The following is a 21,787-nucleotide window of genomic DNA, read 5'->3' on the forward strand; positions in this document are numbered from 1 at the left end:
TAACAATTCAGCCGGTATGCCCCTATGTGGGATACACAGATAGAAGAACAAAACAGTGGTAGTTGCAACAAATGAGTCCGCGGGATTACAGTCGAGGGCAAAGTCGGCGCAATGAGCACGTATGTAGCGCGCTGCGACTAGTTAAAAGTGCAGAGCGGCGTGGCTAAACTCCAAAAGTCAATAAAGAGGTATGTTAGCGCGATTGCTGCAGAAGCAGCGAAATATTTCGCGTTAACCCGCGAACGCGAAGTGACCCCGGAGGCGAAGTTTGCCAAGTAATATTAGATTACTTGAACGGGAACGTGAGCATTTTCGTACGTCATACCGTACATTATCGATGCTTTTACCGCTAACGACGGGCTTTTAGAGGCCGCTTTTCCAAGTATCGTAGATTTCTCGCGATCCTCTCTCTCTCTCTTCTCGCGAGAATGTGACGACAAGTTACGCGATACCGACTCAAGGAGTGGAAAAAGCGTCGTTTCCGAAGACGACGATGTGGAATCACGTGACATTGATATCTCTCATCACTATAATACATGAAGTATACGCGGTCTTCGAAGTTTTCGAAGTGTGATACGTGTATTGATAACGAGTAACAGCTGGGACGTTGACCTGAATGCATGAATGAATATAAGTTTTCGACAGCACCGATAAAAAAAGTCGGCTGTCCGCGTCAGTCTTTCAGAATTACGTCGTTCAATCCGATCGCTCGATTTTATTAAAGTATGCTCATTCATGTATCCGGATGACGCCGAATTAAGAATAGATACGCGTATTAATACGGTGAAATCAATATAAAAATCCTTTCTTTGGATTGCTCGAAAATAGGTAATTAAATGGTAGTTAAATATAAAAGGTATACAATTATTGTAGAGAGATTTTTTAAAGGCCACAAAGGTAGAACGTTACGGTTACATATAACTAATTTCCTTGAAGTTAAATATGTACGCGAGTGTAAAAGTGCGTTAAGTGGACAGTGAAGGTAACGATAGAACAGCCTCAAAGCAAATATAAATGAATACCGCCTTTATTATTACACGCTTTCTGTTGATAACGATGTAAAAACATGTCTTAATTAATTGCAGAAATAGAAATCTTCATCAAAGATATTTTAGCGTTTATACGACGAGAACAATTAAATAATAAAAAATAATAAGAGAAAAAATCGAAACCCTTCGATTATCCATTGTTGAAATGTTTACGCCAAATTATCGAAAACCCCATCTACTCGGAGAGACAAAGTTTCCTATGTTACTGCGCATTAATCTCCCTAAGTGCATGATTACGCCACTCTCGTATACCGCTAACAAGCAACAAGCGTCATTGTAACGCCTCTGTTACATTTTCTGATATGTGAGCTATGTATATTGTTCCGAAGTTTCCGGTGCACGCGCGCACGACCATCTAAAGGAGCTATTACTGTATACTATATACACTCGCTCTGACAGCGAAGTGTCTGTCATCTCGCGTTTAATTAATTACACGCGAGAACTTAACATCGCGCAAGCGTGTTTGTCTTGGCTGATGGTACTCTTGGCGCGAGATGTTACAATGTTCGCGCGACGTTACAAGTGGCAATGCCGCGATACTGCCTGTGTGTAATTAGATTTATGGTCATGCTTTGGTACCCCTTAATTCTTCTCTTGTAACGGCTACCAAATGCTTACGGTTGCATTAGGCTAACGTTGACCGACAGGACGAGAGAGAGAGAGAGAGAGAGAGAGAGAGAGAGGAGGGAGCAGTCTGGACCGGATACGAATGTGCACGGATCCGCGAAATCGTGCATTAGCCTCTCGTGTAATTATAACGCAGCAATTAGTCAGCGCGAAAGCTATGCTCTGGCTTCGTTTTCTTCGCTTCGAGAGAAGCTTGCGACCGGCTTGCTGCAGTTGAAAGTTTTATGAGCCGACATTTTCGCACCCCATTTTTTATCAACCGTATCGTGGCGCGTAACGTAAAAAAAAAAAGAAAAAAGAAAAGGAGAAAAGAAAGAAAGAATAAAAGCGAAGAACCACCCTTTCGTCCCCCGAAAAAACGCTCATTCGGGCTGCTCCTCTTTCCGCCATCTGCGTCAGCGAGCTTTCGAAAGTACGTCTTGTATAATGCAAAGCAAATTAATGTCATTTTCTGCCTTTTCTATTTATCATACGTTGCCGGGCATTTTTGTTCATTTATCATCGTTTCCTCGCGCGTGCAAAAAGTTATCACCGAGATAGATTACTTCCCAAGTTAAAATATTTATATCGTTTGACAATGATATGAGCGGTATTAAATTATTGCTTGATATTCAATGTAATTATATACAGCGTTACAGCGCGATGCGACAATTACTCGAATATCTGCTTATTTGTGAAAATTATACAAACTCGGGGAAATTCATTTTAGAGACGACAATGACTGATGTACTCGTACATAACGAAGGAAAGCTCGTAACTGCGCTCGCAATTATTCATATCTAACTGCATATCGTACGCAATATCCACGATCGCGTTTGTCGCCGATCGTCGAATTAGCTTTAATGTCACGAGTTCTTCGGCTGCGGTAAATGGCTAATATTCGATACGCGACCGACATCGCGATGCCGCTCGCAATTTCGCCGTAATTTTGCGGAATTCGTAAGTCGTTCACGATGAAATCACACTGTGGGGCTTTGGACTTTGGACGTATTCCGATAAAAAGAAAGAGAAAAACAGAATGAATCACATCGCTATTAATTGAAAAGGATCAATCATACCATTTTATTCAAGGCATTTAGATCGCGTGAAATGTCAATAAACTTTTTATAACTCTTTCTTCTATCATTTCCAACTGCACGTAAATCGAATTCTAATACACAGAGTAGAAAAAAGTTGATGACTACTTCGGAAAATTTGTATAAAAATGTTCGCTTTTCGCCTTTCTACTCTGAAGCAGAAAATTACGATATGATCGAGTTGCGCGAATTGCAAATCTCTTTCTCTATCGATTCGAATCGATTCGGAAAGTAAAAACACTCTCGAGAGCATTTCGTAAAAGAGATATTTTCTTTTCGACATTTTCATTTATAATCAACTTGTAGTAAATAAATTTACATTAGTTACAAAGATATTAAATAGATATTAAATTACAAAGAGTGGTCAAAAAGTAGAAAATAAAAAATTTATATTCATCTTTTTTAAGAGACATTAAAAGTATATTAAATATTTTTGTAAAATAATATGTTAAAGTTTAATTATATCTCGATAGAGATTTTCAAAGTTTATACACACGATTACAAGATCAGAATTCTCTTACGACAGTTTTCTAACTGCGCGAAGAACAAGATAAAAATATAATAATCTATATAATAATATCATATGTATATATATATACATCAAACTACAGTACATTTCACATCATAATTCAGATCGAAAGTAATCTCATGCTTGAATCAAGAGCACTTCAGACTTGCAGATTTATGAAACCAAAAAATGTTGCGATAAAACATTTGCGTCAGGAATAAAAGAGAGAGAGAGAAAGGTCAGATTTTTTCTTTTTATTCTTCCCTTTTAAATCCGTCGAGCCGATATGATCATCGATTTTAGACGGATTCCACTATATGCAACTGCAAGGCTGTCCGCGATTGATGCATACTATGCACCTGCGTCGTGAATGAGCCGTGGCAATTCGGCGACGATGCTTTTAGAATTATCACGGGCGGCGAATCGCACGTCACACGATAATAATCATCACGGACGATAACGATCGCGCGGGCGTTCATGCTGCGCGAATCATTATGCGAACAATGATCCGCGTCGGGATCGCCGTTCATGCCGCGAATAGGTCCGCGACCGGGATGACGAGAACGAAGTGAATGCTGGCTTGTCATGCCGCACGTTATGCCCGGAACGTCATCCGCGCGCCTCGCGAGCATCTTGTATGTGATCAATCTGATGCGCTAGCTTTACGAGAAATTGCCCTACACGAAATAATATGGCTCTTAATATTTTGGCTACCAAACGTACATACATAAATCGTTCATTTTTAAATCATGGAATTTGGATATTGTCGAGAGTTTTCTATCCTATCTATGACCAGTTGCAAAATTAGAAAATTTGGCAATGGAAAGAAATCTGCAAATGAAAAAAATTGTTCTTGTAATTAAAAATTTGAAGTAAAAGAGATGAAACAAATAATATGTGAGTATAATAACTTATTTTGTATAATTTCCTGCTACAAGCAGGAAAAAGAGAAAGATAGAGGAATTAATTGTATGATGTATAATTTTTTCCCGCCCTATCTCGTGATATATCTTTCCCGCATAGACTGATGTATTTCATTATCTTGAAATGACACGCATTGGCCAATCTTCGATTATTATGCACTATATCATTGCATTGATTGAGAAATTTTTCAGGTTTTGATTAATAGTTTTACTTCAAATTAAAGCGAGACGATAATTTAACCAATTCAAAAGTCTCCGGATTTTGTAAAATCGTTGGAAAAACTTGTTATATCCACTTCGACGACAAATCGAGGACTAGTGAAGAGTAATATCGTATTACATCGGAATACCTGTTGCATTGCTCTCATTGGCCGCATTCGTTCGCAATTCACTGACGAAAACTAGTGAATTGCAGTCACGAGACTTTTACTATAAAAGAGTATATCGAGTTAACGATTAACGTTTCTCTTTTATTTCACTTAACAAACTCACTGCTGCTAAGTTTCAAGAACATCGAATTTAACAATCGATGCTTTTTTTCACATTGAAAGAAATATTTCACATTTTTTGGATTGACTATACACACACAAATAATTGTTAATATAAAATGTAATAAATCTATAATATAATTATATGCATATCTATAAAATATAGTAGTAAAAATAGTGCACACATTCCAACATTTCTTAAATATATTATTTGTGACATTAAAAGTTTTATTCTGCTTTTCTATTTTGATATTTTAATTATAGCTATTTTATTTTTAAAAACTGATTAAAATATGATAATATGGAAAAAATAATATTAAGTGTTAAACAAAAGAAACTATCTTAATAAAATACTTTTTATATTATTATAATTTTTATATTATTAAAACAATAATAATATTAATGTGCTTTGATAGTATTAATATAAAAAAATAAATTCCAACATTTTTTTCTGAACGCTTACCGAAATGTTGCACTATGCTGGCTGGTATGACCGCATTATAAAACTTTTCAATTTTCGCATGCACACATTCTGATATAGTTGACCACTTTTGTGTGACCCATATTTTACCGAAAAGGAAAAAGTAAATACCTAGCGAATAAAGCATTCGCGTTTTTCAACGATTGCTACTTTATTCAAAATATCGTTATACAGCGTTGATATATGCCAATGATCAATTTTCTAAAATTTCCATTTTATGAAAAACTTGAAACTTGCGCGAATTTAGCAAGCGGATATTCTGTATTCGCTATTCTGTAAACTAAATTTCAAGATATACGAACATTACTGCATATGCTTGAACTACAAATCCGCAATTCTGTGGATTGCATTTTAATAGAAACGTTCAGAATAGAATATTCGGTCTTCTGCAAATGCTACTTTACATACAGAATTTATGTTTAATAAATAGGTGTTTCACTCTTTTCATTGTTATTAAGCTATTACGATTGAATTGTATTTAGTTTCATTCTTTTATTAAAGCAATCTCGCTGGAGAGATTATATATGTACATATATACTCTAACTTTTTAAATTGATTCCATTAAACTTTGTGAAACATTGAGTATTCCATGAAATCTGGAATAAAAATTGCCTAATCTGACAAAGCCGTACGTTGAACGAATATAAAGCAACGTTACGGAGTGAGGCATCAAGATTTTTTGGCTTCCGATTTCATAGAGCAACAGGTAAAAAGAAACGTAGAATGAAGCCGATAGGTGCTCTATCTTGTGTGCCACATATACGAAGTGAATGCTTAGAAATTGATTTTTCCGAAGTGTTAGAAGCCTCGGCGGTTCATCTCGAAATCTCGAAATCTCTGAATATATCACGGAAATTTGAATGCCAATGTTTAAAATATGCGCGACATATAACGTAATTTTGATACAAATTTGAAATCTATAAATAATAACGTAAAGATTAACGTGAATTTTTATGGTGGACATTAATTGCGTAATTCTTATCAAGATAATAAAGATTTCAGATAAATAATATTTAATTACAAATTTAGATATTTAGATATTTATTTATTTTCTGAAAAGAGAGAAAGAGAGAGAAGCGAACTAAATTTATTAGCGTTATTGCAATATAATTTTTGATAACAAATTCAAAATATATTACTGTTTCCTAAATATTTTTTCTTAATAATTGTTTATTTGCGAATTTTATTTTGCATTTGAGTATCGTAGTAAATAACACGATCTATGAAAATTACATATATTGCAATTTCCAGTTGGATAATTTAAATAAATGCAACGTGTTAAATTTCAACAAAGCATACACACACACACACAAATGCACATATAATCAAAAAGCGATTTCATAGAAGTTTCCTTGTAAGTTTTTATAAATGTAATCGTGGTAGTAGTTATCGTAGTTAGTATTATTTAAAGTTTTAAGCTTTCCATCTTGTAGAAAAGATCGTATTACATAAAGAAGAGAGAGTAATAAGTACTTTAAAGTGTCCGTATCAGTGTAATCCTAGGAAAGATCGAATTATACGCAGACACTAACGATTTAAGAACGCATACTTGTCGAGTTATGCACTGTACTATACTGCATCATTGGATTGATGCTCTCTCTTGAAAGTATTTACGATCGTCAGCGTCTGCGTAATTCGATCGAACGCTCTAATCCATTAGAGTCATTAGACATTCAAGTACATAAATTGCTGAAACTCTTCCTAACTACAAGAAAATTGTTTCCACGCGCACGGCAAAGTTTTAAGCACCGATTAATGCCGGCGAATCTGTGCCATGAATATCAATTAAACAATATTATCGCATCATTTAATTTTATGATTTTTAACACATATCACTGAATATAAATTACGCGAATAAACATAGCCTTTCTTTTATATTTCCTTGTACAAAATAGAAATGTTTCCTATTACACATCCCCTTTACTTAAAAAATGTTTATATATTATTTAATGTATAAACACATTTTCTTTATTGTGAGAAAACTTAATTGCCTGTATTTTATAACTCGATACGTACTGACGTACACGTTATATACAAACGCATAGATTTTTATACAAGATCTTAATTTATATATGTATCACACACGTTTAAGGAAATATCGAAGTCCTCGATTACATCAATTATGACGCGTCCGATCTAGATGCACGTGCTGATGATATCTCGTGATTATCGTATTATATGACTATGATTAATGGGATATGATGGATCCATTTCCGGACTACTGCTTGACATACTGTCGATAGGATTTCGGACCAATTATACGCGCGGATAGCCTCTGGATATGTCAAAGCATTGAGAACGTGTATTACATGATCGCCCGAAGATACTGAATTTCGGAGTAAACGCCTCCGCGTATATGTGGCTAGGTTACCTTTAAGATTGCCGCGCTGTTACACATGTTTTAGGATTAGCATATAACATATGTGTGTCCTAGATTCGCGATAATGTTCCGTCACATTAATCGGCGCGAATAAATGCGCTTGTATGTAAGAAATTCATCTCCAAAATTTTGATCATCTCGAGGAAAATTAAAAGACTGTATATTACATTGTTTGCAAAAAATAAAAAATTGCAACTATATAATGGTCATCTAAATGTATATTAAAAAAGTTTTAACATTATACTATTTTTTCAAATATGCGCGGCCAAAGAGATTCCTCTCTCGTCAAAGTAGCATCAATTACAGAAGGAATTAGACAAAACGAGAATGTGGCGTAACGCGTGGAAAGTAAAATTGGAAAACTTATTTCAAGTACTTTACCAACCACAAAAATTGCCGCGTTTTATTTCCCGGGGCCAACTTATTAAACTTTTGTGATTAAAAAGTTCCCGCAAACAATCTTATTACATTCTAGACTGAATAAAAAAGACATTGACAAGAGCCGCGAATTGTTTTACGATCGCCAATCTCGCAAGCGGAGATTTTCCACGGGACCGTAAACAATTTCGTTGACGTTACGAAACCGGGGTTTTGCTGACAGCAAGATACGATATACGATCTTCGTTTCATATTACGCCATGACGAAAACCCCTTTATCGCATTACGTTGTCTCCGCAAACGCATAATGTAATGTGGTTATGATGCCGGGAAGTGCATAAGTGCAGTCAGGTGCAACAAAGAGTATGCATACGATATGTATACTTTATGTTGTGTACGCTGTACACCCTTTGTCGTACACGTTTGCCACTATATCGGTATATGCTTCAAGGTATAGGCGACAGCAATGTTTTCTCTCAATTTTTGTGACTCGCATAACTGGAAGGACTATATGTATGAGCCGGAGTCCAAAACGAGCTTCAAATAATCATGTTGCTCCATGTTATAGCATTCACTTTAACAGCAGAAAAGTGAAAGAATTACAATAAAATTCTCTGTAGAAGAGAAACATAAATAGCAAAGTTTATTTTTCGACAAGAAAATAGAATACCTTCTTTGAATTATGATGCAGTAAAAGGATAAAAAAATCGGAATAATTTATAAATATTTTTAAATTAAGTGACAACTAAAATCCTTATAATTAAAACGAGTTTATGTTGATAATCATATTAACTTTCTTTAAACATAAAAGACAAAAAATCAAAGTTGGATATTCAGGAGAGAATTTACGAGTAGAATTAAATGTACCTTCAGAAAATGAATATAATGTAAAGAAGGTAAAATACAGAATTATCTAAGCAAACTGAGCAACTGAGTACTTTCAAGGTTCATATGCACGAGCAATTGCGCGGCAAGTCGTGCAACGATGCGCGAAATAATGCCGCTTATCTATTTCTCAGACACTACATACGACCCCCCGGGCCTTTAATCCTATAAACAACGTCTTATACAGATACTATAGTCACTGTTCCATAGAAAGGAGATGCAACACAGAACAGTGTTATAGCGAGTTTTGGCCAGTTTGAGTTTTGACAATGCTATTTGCCCTTGAGAATTGCATCGCTGCAATGATATGCACTTGCAGTGAAGCATTCGGTTATTTTTATCTCTTGACTTTCTTGACGACAGACAATATCTCTTCGCCGTATTCGCATTTGTCTCGATCGCAATTCCGCGACTCTGGCCAGCACTCTGGTTTGTACTGTCGAATGCCATCCTTTCTACGTAACGTTCAAGCTGTCCGAGACATTATTAATCGCAGTATCGTTTTAACCACGTCCAAGTAGAAAATTGGATTTTGTCGGCAGACGCGCGATACATGTAGCTGACATGCACGTCTTGATAAATCGTTATGAACTTCGTCACCGTTGTTATATGTCACCCGGCCTGTCATCGCTATGTATATATATATGTGTACATTTATAATATTTTCAATCATATTTACCATTTATATAACCATAAAACACCAAATGTGTCCTCCGACATCAGATATTAGCCTCCTTTATTAAAACGATATACACAAGCATATGCATTTATTGCAAGCTGATATACATCAGCAAGCAATAAATGACAAATTCTGTTTGTGTATAAAATATTGTTTACTCTCTATTGCGTTTATTGAATCATATATATAAACTTCATCAAAAAAATTTAAATTATTTATGTGTATATCTGTATACATACATATATGTATGTGCGTACTCCCGCGCTTTTTATTAAAATATAATAAATTTCAATATGTAAAAATGTTGAAATTTATAGACAAGTAATATTGTGCCAAATAAATACTTAAATTTTCAACTTTTTCGATATAAATACGAAATATTTAGAAAGAGTATTATTAATAATTAAGAAAAATCTTTTATTTTTTTTATGTGAATTTTCTTTAGTGCTCTTTTATGCATACTTTACGAACACCGTGTAGGACCTTGCGATATACCCGAGGACTTGCCACTTGCTTTTATTGCAGCAAGAGGGAATGTTCGGCGGTAAGATGCAAAAAGAAAGATAGAATAAAGGAAAAACGGTTAATGTGATGTACAATCCGTGAAAAAGCAGGAGAAAGCTGAGAGAATTCTCGCACAAATGACGACGGGGCGTTTCGTTTGCGACAAAACAATGGTAGTAATATCTCGTATAATGATGATAATAGTTTAAGAAAATTACAATGGGCCAGTAGTTTGAATTATAACTAATATTAAATAATAATGATAATAATTTATGATCACGTTAATTAAAATAATTTATTAATGAACTACTATATCTATTTAATAAGCAATTGTAATAGTAAACTTTATCTGCATATAAATTATTATTTGTCATCTTTTGTTACTAAATATTTGTAATATAAAATTTTGTATTAAATTGTTCAATATATAAATATATATAAAAAATGTATGTATATTCTCAATATAATTATATTTTAATTTATATTATATTTTTTAATATTATTATATACATATATAGAGAAAAAAATTTTTAGATTCTTAGAAACATTCTAACTTTTCTAGTTTTTAGTTGACAAGAAAAATTTCAGTATTAATATACAAATATATAATTCAAATTCCTTGCAATTGTAGCATACGTATCCAAATTATATTATCCTAAATTAAACGATATTATCTTTAATTTCAAATATCTCAAAAAGGAAGGAGAAATTCTCCCTCATAAAAAGAATATCCAGCAATTTTTTAAAATATCGTGTATGATAAAACAAAAGCATTGAGCAAGAAAGTGCATTTGCAATATCTTGTTTCATGTACACTTGTGGTTGATTCAACAATGACAGGCTTTCTTGCGCGAAAGAGACCTCAGTTTTTATTGCATCTCTTCTCCATGTGTCTTGGAGGGAAATTGCGTCCTAGTGGATATAGTCTATTTGCGTCAGTCGCAGCAGCCAGCGTCTCAAAGTGAGATCCAAACGCCTGCCGAGCTTCTTAGTATGTATTCCTACACGAACTCATCATCCAATACCGGTATACCTATCAGACCTTCCTTTACATCGCGCTAGTAATTTCCTCGCGTATCCTATATCAGCATCTTGTGCACGAACCTGATTTTCTATTTTTCTTTTTTTTTATTCAAGCAGTTGATCTGCAATCGACAAGCCATTCATAAGATACAAGCTATACTAACAAGTAAAATATCTCGCAAGATGAGGTGTCGAATATCGCAAGAGTTTAAAACCTCGCAAGATCTTATTTTTAATCACTAATCTATTTGAGATGACGAAATTACAGAGAAATCAATTTTTCTAGTCAAATTTATTTTCTTTTTTCGATAATATTTTAAACATGTGTCAACAACAAACCGCGTTCACAGTTTTGTGTTAGGTAAAGGAATTCTCCGCATTTTGAAATATATTCTACATGTCCTCTCAGAATCATGATGATAATAACTGATGAAGGGCAAACTCAACTGCATGCAAAATGATATGTAAATGGTTCGTTACATATAAACATTGCTGATCCAGATCTGACCAAGTCGTGTTGAACATGAGCAACACCGACCGTTATGCGCGCACGTATTTGCCGAGACCAACCCGTACAATAGGAGGACCCTAATTAAGATTAGACGGCCGATACGCTAGTAAAATAAATCGAAACCGTGTACATATCTCGTTAAATGTTAGCAAGACTTCATTAAATTTTAGTTGAAAGTCGAGATATGACGCGAGAAAAGCAATTACATACATATCTTAAATTATAACCGTTATATATCAACAAAAGAAAAAATTTAGATAATCACACAATTTATGAAATATTATCTAATATTATAATCTCTCTTTCTTGCGCTATCTAAATTATTTGTACTTTTAAAATTTTGACAAATTTTTTATTTATATATTTTATAAAGGATATTATATATATATTTTTTTTTTATTATTATATATTTATATGTTTCAAGAGAGAGAGAGGGGAGGTGAAGGGGAGAAAGAAAGAGATCCAATTTAATTCTTATTTTTCAATATGCGGAGAATAAAACTTTACTGAGAGAACCGCACGGATAAAATTATTTATCGAAAGTGAATTCAACTCTTGATTAAATGGTCCGGATTAAATGGACAGCGCTACAGATATGACAGATGAGCTGCAATTGCGTCTGATAGGAATACATAATAACCATCTGCAGAGCGTTTAATTCTCATTTCGAAACGCTGCATATCATCTTGGCATGCTGCGTACACGCAATTCCGTTGTACTAACATTGAAATGGCATCGCATTTAGGACTGTGTATCATTACACTAAACATGTTCCTGTGGTATACCTCTCAATCTAACGCAATGATTTTCATTATTTAATAGATGTAAAATTGTATATGTAAGCATGTGTAAAACTCTGATTAAACTTTTTTTAAATATTACCCCACTATTATAAACTGTACAAAAACGTTAATAAAAATTTCAAATATACACCTAAATTTTTGCTACAATGTGCTATTGTGTAATCTGGACATTTTGACAATAGCTTTTTACTACCTGTATTAAGTAAATAAGAATTTTTAGCTTTATTGCTGAAATTAACATTATTTTTTAGTGTAAAATTTTAATATTTTTATAGTAATTTTGTATTATTATAAGAAAGATAAAATAAGAAAAATTCTTCGAAAAATGAGTTAAACTGTCATACTATAAATAATACGTCACGCGAATAAACAAGAAAGAATCAAATAGAAAGCAAAGCATAAAAATCGGCTATGTGATATGTCATATATGTAACTCGAGTAGCAGATAGCTGTCTGAAAATCGCAATCATGCTCATATGATGACGAATGTACAGAATTTTAATCCGCCGCCGATATAGCGCGTTGTGTTGACGTAAAAAATATTCGTGATTGACTGGTCATACGGGGCCGCAACAATAACGCTCGATGTTACGTCGATAACAAATCTAGGTCACGCTCGAAGATTCGTAAAAAGTAGATTGCAGTTTTACAATTTCACGCACAAGTTGTAGCGCAAATCTACGGCAATTTCCAGCTAATAATCTCCAAATTTTAAATTTTAAAATCACTTTTCTTATCAATGACAAATTTACAACATAGTCCTTGTGTATGTATTAAAGAACACTTTACTCACACATTTATAATAGTATTATAATTTCTTCTATATACATATAAAATAAGAGAGTGCACACACATATATATATGTATATTCATTATATACATATATAAATCTGACATAAAAAAAAGAAATAATTTTTATTTTGCATATTTTATACAATTCCTTTTTTAATTGTCTTTTATATCAAAAATTTTTAATTCACATTTAATATTTATCTTCCTACGCTTTATTTTACGAATAATATTTTTGTTGTTCCGCGTTCATGTATGTACAACACATATCCAAGTACATCTTTTCAACCAACACACATAAAGAACAAATATAGCCTTTAAAGGTCAGCCAAGCGCAACCTGAGCAGTACGTCAATTTTCGCTAATAAATATAGACCTCTGCGTGTGCACAGTGTGCGTGTAACTAATATTGATGCGAATTTGGTTACTCCGGCTTCAATTTCAACGTTCGATCCATTTCATGCCTTATATTGTGCCGATTGATGAGAAAAGAGACGAGATACGAGTGCCGCGGACGGATAAAACGGACGCTGTCTCTCTGTCTGACGCGCAACGCTTTTTACTACTTGAACCGCGTCGAATGGCTGGCTGAAGAATCAGCGAATAAACGTAGACTCGACTCTGTACCGGGTGTTTCTGAAATTCGTGCGTTTAACGAGAAGATTTTGTCGGTATTATTAGTTCGTTATATACAGTCCCGTCTTATACACATAAGCGAATTGCATAAAAGACACATCGGGATTAATTCAGCGAGGAATCGCGAGGATTGCGCTGCACCCATCGCCCCGAATTCGCCATCCAATTTCAGCTCTATGTCGTACTCAGACAAGTCAAATCTACATGTCCCGTCGGATTTAATTTAAAGTTTGTACGTTTCATTTCACCGTTTGCGATGGCTTTCTTTACGCACGAATGAAACTTTTAACATTTACCAGGGACAAACGGCGCGCCGGAAGTTTGGCGGGCAAACAAAAAACTCTCGGTGTCGAGCCTAGGAGGTTTGGCTGACAAAGTTTTTCCTCGCGGGTGTCACTTGTTCACATTACGATTCACAAGCGGATTCTTCGAGCGGGTTGCAATTTCCCTTTTTAATTCGGGTTGCGACGATACGCGACACACGATACACGAATACGCTATATACCCTTCGCTTTCCTTATATTACGCGAAAGCGTACAAAATGCAGGCAATGTCGGTGCTTTTCCATAGTGCCTTTTTTTATCAGTTATCCGACTCAAAACTTCCCTACTTTTGTCGAGAAAAAAGTGAATATATTAATTGTTTTTTTTATTTTATTTACTTATTTCACGAATGCTATATTTGAAATTTAAAACAACACTTTTGAGTTTAAAAAAAACGTTGTTATAGACGCAATTATTCTTTTTCAATTTTAATTTTCTTATTAATATGTTAATTCCATAAAATTTTAATTTTTGCTATTGTAAAGCTAAAATGGACAATGTCATATTTTTTAAAAGAGAAATTGAATTAAAACCAATTACGAAAAAATATAAAATTCTCTATTATCATGGCGCTTCACAATTGACACAGAATTATAATTTCATCGTCATTCTTCGTAATCTTCGAACGTGACCACCGCGGAATTGTATTTTTCGATATTTTGCACATTGTCCATAAAATTATGATATTAAGCTCGTTTACAAAGTGATAAAAATAATGAAAAAATAATGGCAACACGTGCAATTTCCGATGTTTAAAGTCCGTGTTATATTGAACATATATAACTGCATGTATGTATCCATATATAGAATCGGATGCAGGAACATATACATAAGTCTTCAGCTCTCTGCAGGGAGAATATATATGCCGTCGTATTGTGCTAAGCCTTCGTGAATATCTCTCGCACAATAAATAATGTTTATTTCGTTCCATTATATCGATCTCGTAAGGTTTGACCGAATAATATCGGGTTCCGCAGTTGAGAGAGTTCGAGCTTAATATACGCGATGCTTCCCGAAATAAATTGCGTTAATTACTCCTGCACGCTACATGTCGATTCTACTTTTACAAAGATAATTGTACGAACGACGATGTACAGTAGAATAACACGGAATCAACTGTATTTTTAAATACACTGTCCTTAAATAAAATATTTTTTCTTTTAGAATTAAAAGAAATATCTCTCTCGCGCGCACACAAATGATATCAAAAATTATAACTAGCAAGATAAAGAACTTTGTTTTAAGTAAAAAGAAAAGATGACAAAGAATAATGTAGTGTAATATATTATTAAGTATGTTAAAGTACAATATAAAATATTTTCGTGTTATTAAGCAAACCACACTGTCTTTTAAATTTTTAAGAAAGAGAATTCTTGTGGAATAAGTTTTATGTCTCTCTTTTAAAATTTAAACAAATTTTAAGATAAAAAGTAAAATGACACAGTTTTCGTTGTGCAATTATTTGTTTTGAGGAAAGTGATTTTATCAATCTCTCTCTATCTCTCTCTCGAAATGGGATTCAGCACCCATCGCGCTAAATCACTTGGCGCTCATAATTATTCTCGGTTGTCCCAAATTGATCTGGTACCTGTTGACCTTCAAAGATGATTTGCATCAACTTCATGCATACCTATCTATCTTCAAACCGAGTCCGCGACAGAATTCAGACAGGTATTTAGGTCACGACGAAGTAAATGGGCAAATATTAGAAAAAACGTTGAAACCAGTAGCATTTGTGGAATTATTCAAGGGGACCCTTCAATCCCCATGTAAATATCCTACGTTTGATTTAAAAGCGAAAGATTTCGCTTGCTCTCATAAAAAACCGCAAATCCCTCCATTCTTCTTCCAAGGACAAATTTAAGACTCAAATTATTTCTAAAATATATCTCTCATGTCTAGATGCAATATATATGTCTTTATCTCTACATCTTTACAAAAAAAAATGCAAAATAATTTTATAATTACACACAAATACGTCTTTACAAATAATAAAAATAACTTTATAATTAATAAGTAATAAATAACATGTAAAATTTTTTATTATAAATATAGTAGGAATGTGTGTGGTTTGCATTGCATAGTATATATTTTACATTCAAAGCTGTTTGTTTAATAGTTTAATTTAACGTTTAATTGAATGGTTTTAATAAGAATGTATCGTTTCCACACACACACACACAATTTGAACTCGGGGATGTTTCGATAAATATCTAGTTGCATGATTTAACAGTAAAGTTTTGCTTAAGCCTTACGAAAACTTCTAAATTAGCAGCATGTACATATATCAAAATCGCATAGACATACGAGATTAATTTTAACCTACTCGGTTAAGCAGGGGATTTAAGCGCGTTTAAACTCAATCCCTGCTAAACGTATACCGCAAAATCAAGGAGATGAGGCGAGAGAGTGAAATTGGTATCATTCGAAGGAAATTAATTGCGATCTAAAGTGTAATGATATTATTTCACAGAGACTTCCCTCGGTAATCTCCTGATAATGCTCCGAGACATCTAAAATATCCAATTAACTCTCGCAAACAAGGACATAATTCTTCGGCACACTCTCGTAATTAATTAATGTACACGCTTAATTGCGAAATTATATTTTCCTGTATCGTATTACATAATGCAATACATTGAACAACTTCATGCTGGCATATATCGGAGAGAGAGAGATTTCGATATAAAATATATCATCCAATAAATAAACTTCCGATAATTTCTCAAAACGCGTCCAATGTATGATCGCGCGGAAAAAGGGTGTTTATTTCCATCGAGAGAGAAAGAGAGAGGGACGCGCGAAAGCGTTTATTACTACGGAAAATGTAAAATATCGCGCGCCGATAAAATATCCGTATATATGAAAGGTACCTTCAGAGGACACGATTCTGTGCGACTGCTCGATCCATCTGCCACTTTTTAAGGGAAACTCGCTGAGCGCTGTATTTGACGCGAATGATTTAAACGCAAAGTTAACAGAGCAGAATTTACGATCGCGCAACATCCTTTCCATATGGTCGATCAATCTTTAACCGTGTTCATCTCTCCTTCCCTAAAATTTATAATGGACACGAGAAGAGGCATCGTCGGGAGCGATACTTTTCGATCGATCCAGTTGTTGTGCTTGTATATGCAAGGCACAGCGCGAAATTTTGCATTTTTCACGTTTAAAAATTTTACACTTCGGAAGTAGTGATCCCCTCGTGGTCGTAAATTTTACGACCCTGTTTTCCACAAATATTGCGCGTAGTGCAATATCAATTTATTGAAATATTAATGCCGTGTAACGTGCATTAAATATAGCGGCTGAACGCGCGCGCGAAAGAAAGAGACCTAAATCTTAAACTTGACAACGAAACATCCATCCCTTTGTTTCAATCACACGCCGCGAGATATCGGTACAGATAAATTTCCGATCGTACAATTCGCACATAACATTACATTTACATTATGAAGAAAGGCCGCGTATCAGGACAATGGTCGACTGAGGAATCTCCGCGGACAGCTTGACTCATTGAAAAGTAGAATACTCTCTTCTGTGGACAGCAAAAATGGCGAGAGAGAGAACGCGATCGCGTGATGGAAATGCTCAGGCACATTCGAGCACGTGCAATTTGACGGCGAGAGAGTTAATGCATATCCCATGAATAAGATATGACAAATTCATTTGCCTAAAATAAGCCGAAACGCGTGACGGCGCATACGACATAAGACCCGTTCTCCTTTACTCGTTACTTTCTTCGCTAACGCGTCCGCACGTTTCGCCATTTCCACGCAGTTGCAACATTTAATATTCTATATGAACATCGCGCATGTATGTATATACACACACACACATATATATGTATAAGCGAGGAAGAGAATGCAGCTGCCGGCGCGAGTAATACATAACGTTAATTATAACGTCAAAGGGAAGAAAGCGCGCGTTTAATTACGATGGAATATTTTGTTTCGGCGAATGTGTGTTTCGCAAACGGACCTGTAAACTCAGGTATCATAAAAAAGATACGCCCTTGCGCATTCGCATCCACGAGTGCATCCACTTGCGAAATCGTCCGTGTGTAACGATCGTAGGCATTCTCGCCGCTTTCGCGAATGAATGGAGAACGCGAAACGTGCACTTGTATGTATGTGGAATGCGCGGGCAGTTGAATTCTTTTGCGAGCAGGCACTTGCCCCGCGCGGTTATTTAATTCCTTTATACTTCCGCTCTCTGATCAAGTTCTCTTTTGCCGCCCGGAAGCAAAAACGAGATAATATTGAAATGCCGCCTATTCTTATCCGAACGATAATGAACTTGTGAGATAATTAAAAATACTCTCTCGCGTTGATAGCTTCGCTTTAAAAGAGTGTCTACTTAAAAGTGTCTATGTAAAAAAGAAGATTTCACAGAGATAAGCATTGTAAATATGCATTGCAATATTATGCCCACCCATAAAATATCAATATACAATGTGCATAATTCTTGTCGTCTGTCCACGTGGATGAAAAACAAACGGAAAGCGTACAATCGTAAAACTAGTGTCCCATACCACAAATGTATAATAATAATGCACGTGGGATTGCTCGTAATTCTTTTTGCCACGTTCCTTGCATATTAATATGAACTTTAATAAAAATTTCCATGTCTAAACGGAACGCTTGGCCAATACCGACCAATTTCTTTCATGATATTTGCCGTCTGGAATTTCACCCAAGTTATGCGATGCCGTATTCCACCAGATATGTGCTACGAAAATATCCTTGGGAATGCGCAGATCTTGAAAGTACGCATAGTTTATAAAACTTAGACAAATGCTAACGAGACACGTGTGTGTTTCTATTGATTTTACGATCTTCTTATTCATCCTTATCATTTTTCTTTGATAAATCGCGTTGTCATAGTAAAAATAATCAGATTGTTACCCTCGATAAAAATTTGATTTTATTTTGTACTTGAATTTTTTGATTTTATACGAATGTCTAAAAAACTAATTGAAATTTCATAAACCGATTTAATGTGTTAGTCGAAATATTGACATAATATTTTCTATTCAGTTACAAGATTTCAATCATATTGGAAATCCCTATCTAAAAAGGTCCCTTTCTAAAAAAGACACGTCAAGTCGATTCTCGCAAGTATTGTTGCCTCTTTCCCGCGATGCTGATTAGCTGAGTCGCGTTGTGCGTTATATTCGTAGCATCGAGAGGTTGTCATCGCAAGAATTAGCAGTTTGACAGTTTGAACAAAATAAAATTAAATAAAATTATATATTTTAAATAATATGTTATAATACTTTAAATTCGATTAATATTTTTGACAGAAATCAGCTGATAACTATCAAAAATATCAATCGAATTTAAAGTATTATAACATATTATTTAAAACATATTATTTTATTTTATTTTATTTTGAACAAACTACTAACCCTCGCGATGACAGCTTCTCGATGGTACGAATATAAATAACGCACAATGCAAATCGAGACAGTCAATCAGCATCGCGGAAAAGATGCAACAATGCTTGCGAGAATCGACTTAACATACCTTTTTTAGAAAGAAAGATGTTATAATACTTTCAATTCGATTAATATTTTTGACAATTATCAGCTGATTTCTGTCAAAAAATATTAATCGCGGATAAGGTATTATAACATGTTATTTAAAACAAATTACTATTTTAATATTTGCAATATATTATTATTTTAAAATTTAATTAGAAAATTAACGCTTTATTATTTCAGCAAATTTCTATTAAAAATATTAATTATGCGTTAGTTTGCTAATTAAATTTTAAAATAATAATATGTGTGTGAAGCTGGCGTATAATTTCGTGGAAACTCATAAATAATTAAGAGTTCTGGCTTTATCTTTTTTCAATAGTAGAACTATTGAAAATAAAGCCAAAACTCTTGATTATTTATGAATTTCCACGAAATGAGGCGCCAGCTTCATATACCCCCAATACCGCTATAAAAATGATATAAAATAAACAATTTCTCACTCACCGATACGCGCAATAGCGGAGTTGTAGTACACAGCACATTGACCTGAAAACAAAATATTCAAATTATGTAAATACATGTGTGTGGGGAGGGGAAGGGTGTATAGGATGTTTTGGAAGTCTGGAAACTGTCAAATATGTCAATGCAGAAAAAAATGCTTTTATATTTTGCATACCTCGCAGTTGCCCCGTTGTCCCTGGGCCTCCTCCTCCTCTCTTGGTCCATGGTAGCACTCACGACTCGCGAAAACACGAATAATTACGATCGCCCGACACTTTACACGGCACTCCCGACGCGACGCGTGATCGCACGCGTATTTCGCGTACATTGCGCAATGAGAAAAAACGATAATCGCGCGAATCAACGTCCGTTCGACACTCGAGGATCTCGCAGTCAAGCGGACAGCTTATCAGCAACCTGTAACAAATAAAATACATATATATATAGAGAGAGAGATACTTAAACAAATATAACAAAAATTATGTTTCTTAAAAGAAATGTTATTATATATTTATTTTTCTTACCTCCACAGTTGGCCCAGTGTCGATGGCTCCTCCTCCTCCTCTCTTATCACTAATTCTTACCTGTAATAACAAATAAAATACACACACATATATATATATATATATATATATACTTAAACAAATATAACAAAAGTTATGTATTTCTTAAAAGAAATATTATATATTCATTTTGCATACCTTACAGTTGCCCCGATGTCGCCCGATGCCTCCAAGCCTCCTCCTCCTCTCTTGGTCCATGGTAGCACTCGCGAAAACACGAATAATTACGATCGCCCGACACTTTACACGGCACTCCCGACGCGACGCGTGATCGCATGCGTATTTCGCGTACATTGCGCAATGAAAGAAAACGACACGAAAACTATAATCCCGCGAATCAACGTCCGTTCAACACTCGAGGATCTCGCAGTCAAGCGGGCAGCTTATCAGCAACCTGTAACAAATAAAATACATATATAGCGAGATACTTAAACACACAAATATAACAAAAATTATATGTTTCTTAAAAGAAATGTTATTATATATTTATTTTCCTTATTTCCTTTGACAGAAATCAGCTGATAACTGTCATTGCTCCTTCGTAGCACTCACAGTTATTAGCTGATTTCTGTCAAAAAATATTAATCGAGAATAAGATATTATAACATATTATTTACAATATTTTAATTTTTTAATTTTTTAATATTTTAATTTTTATAACATTATTATTTTCAAATTTAATTAGCAAGTTTTCGCTTTATTAATATTTTTTACAGAAATCAGCTGATTAAAGCATTAATTTGCTAATTAATTTTTAAAGTTATATGTTATAAAAATTAAAATAATAATATATTTTAAATAATATGCTACAATATTTTTGACAGTTATCAGCTGATTTCTGTGAAAAAATATTAATTGAATTTAAACAAACCGAAACAAACTTTATATTATTTTTTTTAAATAGCATTCTTTTTAATATAAAATTGAAGAATGGAACGTGCGTAACGCGCTCTTCTGTTGTTCTAGTTTTGATATAAATTTTATTGTAGTGTAATTAATAAAACTGCATTTTGTAAGCTTCAAAAAACATTTTGTAAATTATTTTCTATGAATTTACATATATGATGTCCGTGATACATCAAACAGAATATGTTTAACAGAAAATTAAATACTTATATATATCTCTTGGCTGTATGTTATTTCTATAGTTTTCAAAGTATTCATAAAAACTTGTT

The 21,787-nt window shown here is 34.2% G+C and overlaps 1 protein-coding gene and 1 long non-coding RNA gene across 14 annotated transcripts in view; one reads left to right on the forward strand and one right to left on the reverse strand.

Moving 5' to 3' along the window:
- 5-ht1 (serotonin receptor) overlaps positions 1 to 21,787 on the forward strand; it is a 126,231-nt gene that overhangs the window by 69,362 nt on the left and 35,082 nt on the right. The window lies entirely within an intron of this gene.
- The window catches only part of LOC145948885 (uncharacterized), a 163,603-nt gene that overhangs the window by 30,618 nt on the left and 111,198 nt on the right, over positions 1 to 21,787 (reverse strand). For all 4 annotated transcript variants that reach the window (XR_014427492.1, XR_014427493.1, XR_014427495.1 and 1 more), the window contains 4 exons: positions 20,751 to 21,006; positions 20,574 to 20,633; positions 20,225 to 20,466; positions 20,053 to 20,094 (listed from right to left, as the gene is read on the reverse strand). This is a non-coding gene — a long non-coding RNA (uncharacterized LOC145948885). The remainder of the gene's footprint in view (positions 1 to 20,052; positions 20,095 to 20,224; positions 20,467 to 20,573; positions 20,634 to 20,750; positions 21,007 to 21,787) is intronic.

This window comes from Prenolepis imparis, unplaced genomic scaffold (assembly GCF_030444845.1).
Source record: "Prenolepis imparis isolate NDT839.2.m4 unplaced genomic scaffold, iyPreImpa1.0 SCAF_2, whole genome shotgun sequence".
Lineage (NCBI taxonomy): Eukaryota > Metazoa > Arthropoda > Insecta > Hymenoptera > Formicidae > Prenolepis > Prenolepis imparis.